Source organism: Adiantum capillus-veneris, chromosome 2 (assembly GCF_014529385.1).
Source record: "Adiantum capillus-veneris isolate H3 chromosome 2, ASM1452938v2, whole genome shotgun sequence".
Lineage (NCBI taxonomy): Eukaryota > Viridiplantae > Streptophyta > Polypodiopsida > Polypodiales > Pteridaceae > Adiantum > Adiantum capillus-veneris.
Genome location: NC_140932.1, coordinates 95,673,613 through 95,687,838, shown reverse-complemented (window position 1 = coordinate 95,687,838; position 14,226 = coordinate 95,673,613).

Here is a 14,226-nt window from a genome sequence, read left to right as displayed (position 1 = left end):
AAGGCCTAAATAACCCCATTTTGTACATTTTTATACTTTGTCCAGGTTCACATTGAACCTGGACAAATGTGAACCTCGACACATTTTTTTTAAGTCACTTATAATAAAAGTGGGAAAACCCAAAACTCACTTATTGAGTTTTCCCCAAAAACGTGAGCTCTCTCTCTCTTCCTTCTTCGATCCCTAGCGCTTCCTCTCTGCTGCACTCCGCCTCCTGCTTCTTGCCCCAATCCTGCACTACATCGCGACGTGCACCTAACGGTACCTTCTGCTTCGCGCTTTCATGGAGCAACATCCGCAAGTGGTCCATCCATGGAGTGGTGGCCTACTCTCAAGGGGAGATGTACTTTGTGGAGTCACATGATGCATCCAACAGTGGCTACAGAGTGGACAAGCACCATAGAGATCATCGGCCCGGAGAATGTCCTTTGTATGGTTGCAGATGGAGAGGCGTCAAATAGGGTAGCGGAGGCTATCATTGAGGGCATGTATCCCACTATCCATGTCACATTTTGCATGGCGCATTGCCTCAACAACCTCCTCAAGGACATAGGGAGCTTGTCATGGATTTCACCCACCATTAGTGACGCCAATCAAATTGTGACCTTCGTGCTCAACCATCAAAAAGTGTGCCACGAGTTCTCAAAGAGGAGCCACTTGTCCTTGCTCAAATATTCAGAGACAAGATTTGCATTCAATTGGCTTATGCTAGGCCGCTTGTCTACATGTGGAGGAGCCTTACGGGGCCTCTTTCTCAGTGATGAGTTCCATGCCATGCCGGAGTCTACATCAACAACAAGGTTGAAATGCTAAGAATGGGCCGACAACGCCACTTGGTGGGAGGAGGTGAAGACTCTTGACGCCATGGTCAAGCCCATTCTACACCTACTTCGAGTTGTGGATAGCTTGCAGCCATGCATTGGCAAAGTCTACGAAGCCATGGATCGGATGATAGAGACACTTGAGAGCTTGTGCCTGACCCTATTCAGTATGCGGAGATTCATGGCTTGTGTGAGTCCAGGTGGAATGCATACTACTCTCCACTTCATGCGGCGGCTTATGTGCTTGATCCCAAGTTTCAGGGAAGGCGTCAAGAGACCGACAAGGAGGTGAGCAAAGGATGGCGGCTTGCATTGGAGCGCCTTGAGCCTAGCAGCAACATTAGGCGCAAGATTAGAGATGAGCTACTCAACAACAAGCTAAAGAAGGGCTCCTATGGATGTGTAGATGCACAGGCTGATCGCAGCAAGATTCGCTCGGTTTTGTGGTGGAAGGACTATGGAGGAGATGGGCCACATTTCCAATGCTTGGTTGTTCGTGTCCTTAGCCAAGCATGTACCACTAGTTGCTTGAAGCAACTATGGAGTGTTTACAGCCACATTGCCTCTAAGAAGAGGAATCGCCTTGGGTCGAGAGGACCAATAATTTGGTGGTTGTGAGCGCTAACTTGCGCATGCTTTCCAAGAGCGTCACACATAAGGCAGATTCCTTCACTGAGTGGGAGATGGCACAAGAGAATCCATCTACGACAGAGACACCTTTGGAGGAGCTAGAGGAAGACCGCGAGGCCTCATATGTTGCAGACGACCTCGACTACGACAATGATGTGGAGATTCAACAGGCAAGCACTTCCAGAGTTTGATGATCATTCATCACTCTAGAGTCTAGCATCTACTCCTCTACCTAGCCCTTTACACTTTTTGTTATCCTTGTCCTTTTTGAGCCCTTGTGGCAAGCACTTTTCATTTTGTATCCATCGATGTTTTATTAGCACATTTGCGTCTATATGACTCATATTCTTTGGTCTATTTAGTGTAAATTTGTGGTCAAAGTGCTGCTCTATGTGTGTGGCATGTATGTAGGTCAAAAAATGCCAAAAAAACTCTTCCTTTTTATTGCCATTCCGACCCTGTCCCCATTCCCTAACTTTTGCCGTCCCGTCCACGTCCCCGTTCCTAACCCCGACGTTCCATGTAACTATGCCTACAGATACTCTCCTCGAAATCCGAGCCAATCAAGGAGGTTGGCGATTCATCAGGTAACACAGGTAGAGATGCAGATTCCAACGACCCAATCACTGAGAAGTTGACGTTCAGTAAGTATAACGGTAAGATGGGATGCTAATGTTATACATTCTTAGTTGCATCAATTTAATGCTTACTTTGCGACAACTAAGAGAACAGACAATAGTAAAGTTTTGACGTCAGCCATGTATCTTGCCGGTGATGCCATAAATTGGTATCAAGAGTGGCAAGACACACAGTTGGCCACGCACCTAGAGGAAGCCGAGGAAGGCGTGCCCCTTTCTTTCAATTGGGCCGGCTTTCAAGACAAGCTCAAGGCGCGTTTCATGCCGCCACAGTACCTAGCTCGATTAAAAGAAGAGCGTAACCTTAAGAAAAATGGTACACCAATTCTGTCTTTTTCTAACCATGTTTTGCAGCTCGGCACCCAATTACGCAAATCGAATGTGGACCGCAAAGAGGCCTTCCTTTTCGGGTTGGACGAGTATATCAAGTTCGATGTCAAAGTCCTCGACTCAATAGATCTCAACAGGGCGGTAGCGATTGCTCCCGCACAGGAGATGAAGCACAACAAAGGTAAGCCTAAGGAGAACAAGTTTTCTCACAGTTCCACTCAGCGGGTTAGGATGGTAAGAACGGTAAGACACGTAGTATGATTGTTTATATGAATACACAATCCCACAATCTAGAAAAGCTTGAAAAGAAAACTAAGAAGGAGACTCTCTCAGTCCTTTCTTCTCCAAAGCACGACACACATTTTTTGCATGATAGAGATGTGATTGTTCGCAAGGATGATGGTTTGAATGATGATATTTCTAGTGAAGCTAACCTCATTGCAGATACGATCACACTCAAGACCGATCTTCGCTCTCGAGTCGAGGTCCAAGGAACCCATTTAGGAAGTATTTTGTCTTTGCATGATTAGTCAACACGCATTGTTCGAATTTCTCATTCGTGATGGTTTCTTGTATTTTCGTCACCGTCTTTATGTGTTCCCTTTTCACTTCACTCACGTATGAGCACGAATGTATACGGATCACTCTCGAAAAGAAAGAACTTTTGTTTTCAAGGAATTCACATTGTTTCCCGATTGTCCGTTTTGTCAATCGCTTGTACATGTTTCTTCCTTGGCATGACACAGTCTCAAAAAGAGCACGAGCACGATTGTCCATCAAGCATTGGCATTTCCGTTGTGATTTGCCACTCTTGGTAGATTTAGGTCGAAAAGTCAAGTTTCGATCCCACTTTTTGCGTGTGTTTGGTGAACGGTTTGGCACTCCGTCACTTTGTTCATCTGCATTGCATGCACCGTCATTTATGGAGAATAGTATTTTTCCAGTCACTCTACATGAAATGGGTATGTTTATGGTTTTGTGTTGGAAATGGTTTCAAGAATTTTCCTCCTCGGACATTCTTGAAGAAGATGGACCGACGACCATAGACGAAGTTGGAGCATTGGAGCCGCAACACAACTTTTTGTGTCACTTTTGACGCAGCCCAAAGAAGCAAGCATTGCAGACCTTCATGAAGTTCAAGTATTGCACGACCCAAGCAGTAGAGTGGGCCAGCGAAGAGTTCTTCGCAGGATTCCAGGAGTTGTTGGCACAGTCTCTCGACGCCATACAGCTCGATAACAGTATCTCACTTTAAAAAGGGGGAGATGTCAAATGCACATCTAACCCTACGTGTACACGGACAAGTTGATCCTACTTCTAGGGTTTAGGAAGCCTAGGAAGTGTTATGGCACCTTTGTGAGCCTGTGCGCAGGCCGTGCATGTCCAGGCACTTACAGTAGCTGCACACCCTCTGATTGCACAACCCAAGATCATTAGTATCATGATGCAATCCAAGCATGAGCATTTTTAGAGCATTGAACCCTTTTTGCCAAAGTACACATTTTTCACTTATTTATTAATTAGTGACTTTGGAAAAGTAGGTAGGGCAAATTGCTAAGAAATTATGAAAGAAACCCAGTGGGCACTCATTAGAAGCAGAAGCCACAAGACAGGCTCAATGCACAAGTGCAAAGTGCAACCAGATAGCTTGCCCCAGCGTTTTCTCACAAGATCAGCCTAGCGTTTGCAGATTCAGCCAGTTCTGCCAGCGTTTTTAGTTTTCAGCCTTAGCCTCGAGAGAACCCGCTCCCACCCGGTTGCCGATCCTTGCCAGTTTCCCCGTCAAGACCCAGATCAGCCTAGCGTTTCCGATTTCAGCCAGATCAGCCAGCATTTTTGCATTTCAGCCCTAGCCCAGCGAAGTGGTTGCAGATCCAAGCCGCAGTACTGCCACAGTAGCAAATCCCGAGCAGAGCATCTAGCGTTTTCAGTTTTCAACCTTGAGGCCGTCGTCATCGACACCATCGTCGTCGTCGACATCGTCATTGTTATCGCAGATCCCTATCTTGACGACAACACCTTCGTTATCGTTATCGTCATCGCAGATCCCTATCTTGACGACGACACCTTCGTCGCAATCTTGCAGATCCCGGACTTGACGACGACATCTTCGTCGTCATCGTCATAGTCTCCATCGTCATCGTCAAGTACCACAACATCAAGAAGCATTGTGTCACTGAAGAACGAAGCCACTGTGCAGATCACCGACCGAAGGGCCTAAGCCCTAAGAAGCAGAAGCAGTAGAAGAAGATGACATGGCAAACAGTACAGAACTCCGGATTTCGCGTTGGCTTGCTGGCGTGGCAGACTGTACGGAATACCGCGTTTCACGTTGACTGCTAACGTGGCAGACTAAACAGAATCTCGCGTTTCACGCTGACTACTAATGTGGCAGACTGTACGGATTTCTATGATTTGCGTTGACTGGTGCTGACGTGGCACTGTACAGATTTTCGTAATTTGCGTTGGTAGCTTTTGGACAAGATGCTTTTGAGTTTAAGGCTTTTCATGTAAACTGCTTTTGGGTCTAGTATCACGATTGTGACTATGTTAACACCAATACATCTACTCCTAGTTGCAGATACGCGAAGTGCCATGCCAAGGAGAACCCCTGCGCTTGCATGGTCACACCCCTTCGCCCAAGAGACGTGCCTCTTCGCCAAAAGCCACACTCCTTCGACGACTGGTCACACCCCTTCGCTCTACGGGTGCGACTCTTCGCCCAATGGTTGCAGCTCTTCGCCGAAAGGATGTGTCTTTACGTCTAAAGTCGTGTCTCTTCACCAAGAGACGTGTCTTTTCATTTGTCTCTTCGTCTCCTATATAAAGAGCCCTTGTATCACACATTCAATCAATCAACACAGAGTATTCTGAGTCTTGTTTTTGAGTTCAGTTCAAGTTTCTTAAGTCTTAATCATGAGTTTAAGTACTTAATTGAGGATTAGCACCTAGAATCCTTACAGTGGTATCAGAGCAACAAAAATTCCTGGGACCCGAAGGTTGTGAGCCTCTCACCCTCGCCGCTACACTCTATCCCCTTCCCAGAGTTGTATGGAAGCAGAAGAAAGGTGGTGCACATACGCATACGCGTATAAGGTAACATGAATCCTTCTGTTTCAATCACGTAAATAACGGACATACTACAAATGTGAGTGTGTGACGTACCCGGAGAAGCCCTGCACCCTTTCATTGGGTTGCACCCTTTCGCGCTTAAAGTTTACACGCTGGCTATTGTAATGCCCCTTCGCTGCCTTCTTCCACGCTGGAGTTTTGTGTTGCGCTGGATAGAACATTGCGCTCCAGTATTTTTAATCTACATGGCCTTTATTACTCCCAAAAAAAATTAAACCCAAATTACCCAGTGTGAAAGGCCAATAACTTTTCATGTGACTTTTAAAAAAACCACATGACTCAAAAAAACCTCAGAAGATCCCACGATTTAAAAAAAACCAGCAGCCGGAATAGACATTTGCAACATATCAGCTCCCTTCTCCACCTACAGAGCTGGCGTCTTGTCTCCCTCTTGCACGTGGTATTATTCGATAGTGTGCGTTCCGTATCACCCGCACTTGGACGAGATTCCCAACAAAATCTTGCTGGAGAGTTCTCTACACACGAGGTGATCATCATTCCCAATTCTCCAACTCCAGAATCTGTTCCCAACCCAGAACCTGTTTCTGCACCTGTTTGAGTTCCCTTGGAGGCGTAACCATGCCGACTTCTCAGAACAGAGAAGGTCAATCAGATGATGCCCTTACTCTTATTAAGGAGAAGATGGCAGCAATTTCAACAAGCCTTGCATCGATTCACACTCGCTTGGATCAGATGCAGATGCAAACCTCTTCTCGGAGTCAACCAACAACTTCTCGGACAATACATGCATTTTCTTCCGACGCTTCAGTGGTCGACCAGCAAGAACCACTCAAACATAAGCCTTCGGAACCAAAATTTTCTCACCCAAAGCATGGTTTCTCAGAGACAACTAGACGCAAAGTACCTTCGTGCGAGCAGCAAAAGTCTCAGCATGAATATTCTTGGAAATGCTACAGTTCTAAGCAACCAACTTCTTATTCAAATAATCAACAACAAAAGCAGCAATATGAAGCTTCCAACGGATCATCAGCAATATCAAGATGGGCTTACTTAGTGGCACATATATCCGACCCTAGTCGAGTACTCAATCGTGAACACCGCGACAGTAGACAAGTTCCCCCTCGCAAGCCATGCCCTACATTTAAGTCTTTCTTGTCTGATGGTGGTAAAGTTAAAATTTTATTGATCCTTCCCTTGTGCAAGAGGATCCTTCAGAGGTCTAAGAAGCAACAACTCCCTCGACCTCCCCCTTCTCAATTGGAAGCCTTAATACCCGTTGAGAAAGCTGAAGATTCAAAAGATTCCAGTTCTTATGTGACAACCAACAAGCACATAACCCCTTCTTTGGCCGTGATCCAAGCAGGAATATTCGCCTTGTCACCGCCCTTGCAAAATACAGTCTTTGTCTCTAAATAGATACCAGATGCTATGGTGAATGATAATTCTTCAAACTGGAAGACTATGATAATTCTTCAAACTAGAAGACTCCAGTCCTTGCCTTCAACGGTGCAAAGAATAAATCAGATGCAGACTCTTGCAGCACGACTTCAGACGCTACAACTGAATGGTTACACACAATTTGTTCCACAGATAAACCTTTACAGATGGATATATCTCCAAACACTACTATGTCTCAGTCTAAGATATCCCTTCAGGAGGATCTTAGTGTTCCAGACAAACCAATGGAATACCTTACAAATTTCCAACCAGTGGTCATCACTCAACAGAAAACTCGAGTCAGTTTACCAATAATTTCACTCGAAGCAGATACAGATTCAATCTTTTATTGGACAAAGCTCGAAGTTACAAAAGACTTTGACAAAGGCACTAATCAAGTTGCAAATGTGATATTGATACTTTTCACAAGATGAGACAAGTTGCAAATATGATCAGTTTTCAGTTTGGCAAAATAGTAATGGTCAATAACAGTGCCATGACATGGGACTTAACCGAAAGAGCTTTGGATGCAGAAGCACTACAACCATACATTTCCTTCTCCCGGAGTTTTCATCAACTACCCTGGGTTTTATTTAAAGAGGGAGATGTCACGATTGTGACTATGTTAACAGCAATACATCTACTCCTAGTTGCAGATACGCGAAGTGCCATGCCAAGGAGGACCCCTGCGCTTGGATGGTCACACCCCTTCGCCCAAGAGACGTGCCTCTTCGCCAAAAGCCACACTCCTTCAACGACTGGTCACACCCCTTCGCTCTACGGGTGCGACTCTTCGCCCAATGGTTGCAGCTCTTCGCCGAAAGGATGTGTCTTTACGTCTAAAGTCATGTCTCTTCACCAAGAGACGTGTCTTTTCATTTGTGTCTCTTCGTCTCCTATATAAGGAGCCCTTGTATCACACATTCAATCAATCAACACAGAGTATTCTGAGTCTTGTTTTTGCGTTCAGTTCAAGTTTCTTAAGTCTTAATCATGAGTTTAAGTACTTAATTAAGGATTAGCATCTAGAATCCTTACATCTAGGGCCTTTATATATGAGGCCATGGACTCATTCTCTGGCATGCTTCTGGAAGGTGCAAAGCATAGAGTACCGGCTTGTACTGTGTTGATGTAATATAAAGAAATACCGAAAGGGGCGCCAAGGTTTGGGGCCAATACTCTCTAGAGTGGAATTCCGCCACTACATATCGCGTGTCGTCTCTCTCTCTCTCTCTCTCTCTCTCTCTCTCTCTCTCTCTCTCTCTCTCTCTCTCTCTCTCTCTCTCTCTCTCTCTCTCAGCCTCAGCTCAATTGTTATTGAAGTGCTAAAAGTCTTGCTCACTCTGTTCTTTTCTATTGGCACGTGGTACCCGTTTTGTGACAGTGGTATCAAAGCACCAAGCGTGTGCTTTTCTGAAAGCATACCGGTCCTACAAAAGAGCAGACAGAGCAAACCAGAGACTACTGGAATTTTATTCCTACAAAAGAGCAGACAGAGCAAACCAGAGACTACTGGAATTTTATTCCTACAAAAGAGCAGACATAGCAAATCTGAGACTACTGGAATTCTATTTGAAGTATCAGCGGGTCTCGACCTCGGACTTATTAGTCACTCCCACCCTTACTTCATCGCGCATCGAACGCGCTCCCGCTCCCGTCTTCACCGCTCTGTCTTGCAGGGCATAAGCCATAAAGAACCCAAGTCATGGCATTCATGGATTCAGCACAATATTTGCAGTTTCTTCTCGACGAGCTTCGTGACATTCTTTCACGGCATTCTCAGTAGAGTCTTCCGATGCTGCAAAGTTTTCGACAATTTTTGAATCACATGTTACCCCCTCTGATGCCTCAAGTGCTACCTCCTCCTCTGACACCAGAAAGTATAAGGGCTTCCAACCAAGAAGCTTCCCAGCCGTCTGTTCCAATCGGGGGAGTCTTCAAGAATATGATACAGCCATTTGACCCTGATCCAATGCAACCGCCTTTGCCACTGCCGTTGCCCCCACCACTACTGCCACCATGCTACAATGGTTCCCATATGGATACCCTTATTATCCGTACTTGGGATACGCGCCTAACTAACCCAAAGATTTCAAGGATGGCAGCACAACAATAGAATTTTTCACTTTTTTCGGGGTGAAAGATAAGAAGAAAGCATTGCAGTTCCTACAGCAATTCGACAATATATATGCTTTGGGGAACTATACAGAAGAATCCAAGATTTCTCGAGCAGCAGGATTTCTTACAGATAATGCTATGCAATGGTGGAGTTCAATCGCGACACAACCACATGCTCCAAGGACCTAGCAAGCTTTCAAGACAGTTTTTGCACGTAGTTACATGACTTCTATGTTTGAAGTCCAGATCTTGGCAGAGTGGGGCAACTTGAAAATGCTTGCCACCGGAACCATGGACGACTATAACCAAAGGTTTCTCGATGTGTAGCTTCCGGTCTCCTTCTTTAGGATCGTTCCCGTGGAGGCCCGATGCGAGCGATACACCATTGGACTACCATCACCATTGCAGGAATATTGTCTCTCCAAGCAAGTACAATGAGACACCTTACTACAAGAAGGCGGATGCTTTGGATGCTTTCAAACAAGGCATAACCATTCCAGTTGTCCCCATCGCACTAATAGACCAGCGGAGCCGACACCCGCACCAACAGTCGACTTAACCCCAGCGCCACCTCCAGCTAAGAGAGCTAGACCCGCTATTGGACTAGTCCCTGATATCTATGGCATATGCCTTGAGAGTACAAATGAATTGTGTCGAGCATATGGCAAAGTCAATGTCTTCAAAGCCCTTATTTTCTTTGACCCCGGAGCTACAGAGAACTTCATCCATCTAGAATTCTTGAAGCAAATGCACTTTGATTATGATGCAGAGGGTGGAGAAATTGAAGGTGAGCTAGCCACGGGGCAAACTCAGAAAGTGGTACCACTTATTGGTGCTCTTCCAGTGACTATCCAAGACTATCATGGAAAAGCTGATTTCCACATTATGAAGTTGGGCAATTGCAACGTTCTCTTGGGCATGCATGCCTTGGCGCGACAAGAATGATGCGACTCTACACGTTCAGAACCGAACCATCACCCTCATGCAAAAGGACAAGCCAGTCGTCCTCAAAGTTTTGTTGTTCGAACAAAACCTTGAATGAACGCTTATAAAGGCCCTTGGTCAAACTCAAAAGTACTTACATGAAAAGCTGCAATCTAAAAGCATCAGGTGCCCAAAAGCAAGCGCCCCATGGGTTGAGCGCAAATCGCAAAAATTCACACGGCTTGCCATGTCAACAGCATGAATCATGGAACGTCCGTATAGCCTGCCACATCAGCACTTCTAGGCAATTTGGGGGCCCCAATCTATTTTTTAAGGGTTTAGGCCCCTCGGCCAGGTTCCATGAGTTGGGATGGGTTAGGTTTTTAAACCTAACCCCTTCTCGGCAGACTTCAGTTGCATTGTTAACAATATGTAGGACACAAGGACTTTTACATCATGCCTTTGGAAGCGTGTGACATCTCTTGGAAATCTCTTGGAACCATAAGAATGGCATTGCGGTGGCCATGAAGAACGGACACTCCAAGCTGAAGATCTACAACAACACAAGTGAGAGAAGACCGGAAACAACTGAAAATATAGAGGGGGAGAGAATAGGAGAGATGACACGGCATGGCGGAGTTCGGCACCCAAACGCACTGGCCCCAAAGATTGGCACCCCTTTTCGGTATTTCTTTATAATTAAGCTTCTCAAAGTACAACGTCCGAGGGAGGCCCTTGGCACGCTTATGAAGGCCCTTGGTCAAACTCAAAAGCAATTACATGAAAAGCTGCAATCTAAAAGCATCAGGTGCCCAAAAGCAAGCACCTTGGCACCCCATGGGTTGAGCGCAAATCGCAGAAATCCACACGGCTTGCCACGTCAACAGCATGAATCGCGAAGCGTCCGTACAGCCTGCCACGTCAACACTTCTGGGCAATTTGGGGGTCCCAGCTTTATTTTTTAAGGGTTTAGGCCCCTCAGCCGGGTTCCATGAGTTGGGATGGGTTAGGTTTTTAAACCTAACCCCTTCTGGGCCACTCAGCCTGTAACAGACTTGGACAGTCCAAGTAGAGATTCTACCGCCACACCACAATAATTCACTTCAAAATAGTTCACAGTTCACAATTGATTCGACATTGGCCCGGCGGAGTTCCGTGCCTAGAGATGTTGGCCCAAAGACTTGCGCCCCTTTCGGTATTTCTTTTTGTATTAATCTGCAACTCAAAGTACAAGTGAGTGGTCGGGACTCACTCTCAGACTCTGTGTCGAGATGCTCTGAGAAGTGAGAGCCCAAACCACTATTAAATAGATTTACAAAAGATGCTAAAAGCAAAGCAACAAAAGCTTCAAAATCAAAAGCATGTTCTCTCTCTCACAAGCTGTCTTGAGCAGATAAAGCAAAAGCTCTCACTCTTTCTCTTGCCAATTGCGTAGCCAGAAAAGCAGCCCAAAATCTGCCAAAAGCTGCCCACGCAAAACTGTCGTACACTGCTGCCACGTCATCAGGCAGTACGGTCTTCCGCAGAATGCGCCGCAAAACACGGGCATCCGTATAGCAAGCCACGTCAGCATTTCTCGGATCCGTACACGGCAGCCACGTCATCATTGCTGCCCGCCAAGGACTGTTCCATGCCAAGAGTGTGTGTGTGTGTGTGTGTATTGGGCAGCCACGTCACCAGTTCGTGACACGGCCATAATCTGCAAGTTGGTATAACCTTTTTTGCCTCTTTCGCTAGGGATTTGGCCCTTTCTATCCAGGCTCAGTGTCCTTTCGACCATGCCATATCATCACTTTGTGACACTTATTATAGTACCAAGTGTTGGAAGTTTTTCAAGTTCAATTGTGTGTTTGCTATGGATTCACCACCTAGCCAATGGCTTGTCGTTTACAAAGCACTAACAATCCTCTTATCCTCTTATTACTTGGGTATGTAATTTTAGTGCATCAAGACACCCGTTACACATCAGCGCGGTCTAGGTGTGATGGCTAATTTTGTTGTCCCGGACTATCAAGTGCTCAGTTCTGGAATGAGAAAACTGATTGTCTCTCAAAATGACCCTCGGAAATTTTTGAGCTAACTTGAGTTGCTTTGCAGGTATACTGTAATCGCTGACGATTACTCTTCTTTCAAGAAGGGGGGATGTCACAAACTGCTAACATGTCAAGCCACTAAAGACCTAAGCCGACTTGCAAATCCCAGCCGAGGGGCCTAAACCCTAGAGGAATTAGAAGCAACACAAGTTCTCACCAACTTACAGATCCTCGGCGAGGGGCAAAACCATTAAAGTTTTACCAACTTATGGGACCCTGTCCAATGGGGGCCCAAGTCATTAGAAGTAAAGCCACTCAAAGTCTGCGGTTTTTTTTTTTTTGAAAACAAAGAAACAAACCAAAAAAGAAAAGATGATGTGGCAGCTATACGAACGTGTGCGTTTTACGTTGATGACGTGGCAAGCTGTACGGACTTCTGCGCATTGCGCTTGCATGTGGTGACGTGGTAGATGATATGGGCAAGCAATCTAGCATGCTTTTTGGGAATAGATGCTTTTATAAACTTATGCTTTTCATGTACGGCTTTTCGAGGCCAAGAGCCTTTAAATATATGGCATGGGCTCTTACTTTGACATTCAACCCAGTGGGAGAAGCAGAGCAGAGCCACAAGGGTTGTACCTTGTTGAAGCAATATAAAGAAATACCAAAAGGGGAGCCAGGACCTGGGAGTAGTACTCTCTTGGGGTAGAACTTTGCCAGTCCCAGTCTCATGTGTTGTGCACTCTCTCCCTCTCTCTCTCAGTTGTTATTTGAATTGTTTAGTCTGTTCTTTTCCATTGGCACATGGTGCCCCTCCCGTTACACCTGAGGAGCTATAAAGTCATTGCATAAAGGACAAATCTTTTAACCATTCATGAGTTGATGGACTATGCTCAAAATGGCTACTCCTTGCCTTCGAGATCATTGATATATGTATGAGACAGATTCATCGAGAGAAAAGTCAATTGACAAAGACACCAAGGGAAAGCTAAAGGTAAAGAAGTGAAGAAAGCGTGCTTACACACCTTACTTAAACGGCCGAGCAAAAGGCCGAATGGCTCAAGTACAGAAAATGTTACAGTTGTGGGGTGTGATGGGTGATATTGCGGCAAAGTGTCCAAAGGAAGAAAATCAAGAAGACATAAAAGAGACCTCTATAGCAGTTGAAGAGCAACGAGCCAAGTAAAGGAATACAAAAGCATGACTACTCTCGGATTCCTTAACAGACGAGTAGTCACCCTTGTTATACCTGTAAAACAGACAAACAACAATATGCCAGCTCAATAGACACTGAACTCATGCACTCGTGCATTTGACCACTCAAACCACGCACTAGCACAAAGAATATCGGTCACAGCATAATCAACAATCATATTCACATCGTTAATATGCATCAAGATCTCAATCACAAATCGTGATCATCATCACATAATTAACCATCACGTTGAGATCCCACCAATCCCTAGCGGATGTCTAGATGCACTAAATCTCAGCATATCCATCATTTGTATCACCTCACGAGTTAATCAAGACAAAATGCCGTAGACAATTCACCTCACATAAACACACACACATTTGCAAGTGTAAATCAATCGATCAGTTTTAAGAAATTCCAACCATAACATTCACATATCATGGTAGCCTCTATCATCAGTATGCGGATGTGAAGACGAAGAGAATTTGATTAAAGTACCCACATTCTCACACATTGCTCTCCAAAACAAACTCGAAAATCTAGGGTCTCTATCTGACACGATAGACTTAGGCATCCAAATAATCAAAAGATGTGCGAGACAAACAGCTTTGACAAATGAGTGACCTTCATTGTCTTCTTCATTGGTATGAAGTGAGCCTGTTTGTTGAATCTATCCACGATGGTCCAAATACCATCATGCCCACCCTGGTTCCTAGAAAGATGAAAAATGAAATCCATAGCTATACCCACCCTAACTCCTAGAAAGATGAAAAATAAAATCCATAGCTATACTCTTCCATGTTCTATCTGGAATTGGTGAAGGCTATAGGAGTCTGGTCGCTTTGCACCTGGCACGTACAAATGTATCACATCGTTCTTGAGCTGAGGCCAATAGCAGTAACTCTCAACTGCCTTGAGTGTCGCCTCTACTACCCCATGCCCAATTATAGGAGGCATATGACACTCCAACACCTTTTGCCTCAAACCCCGTGTAACACAACATGGTT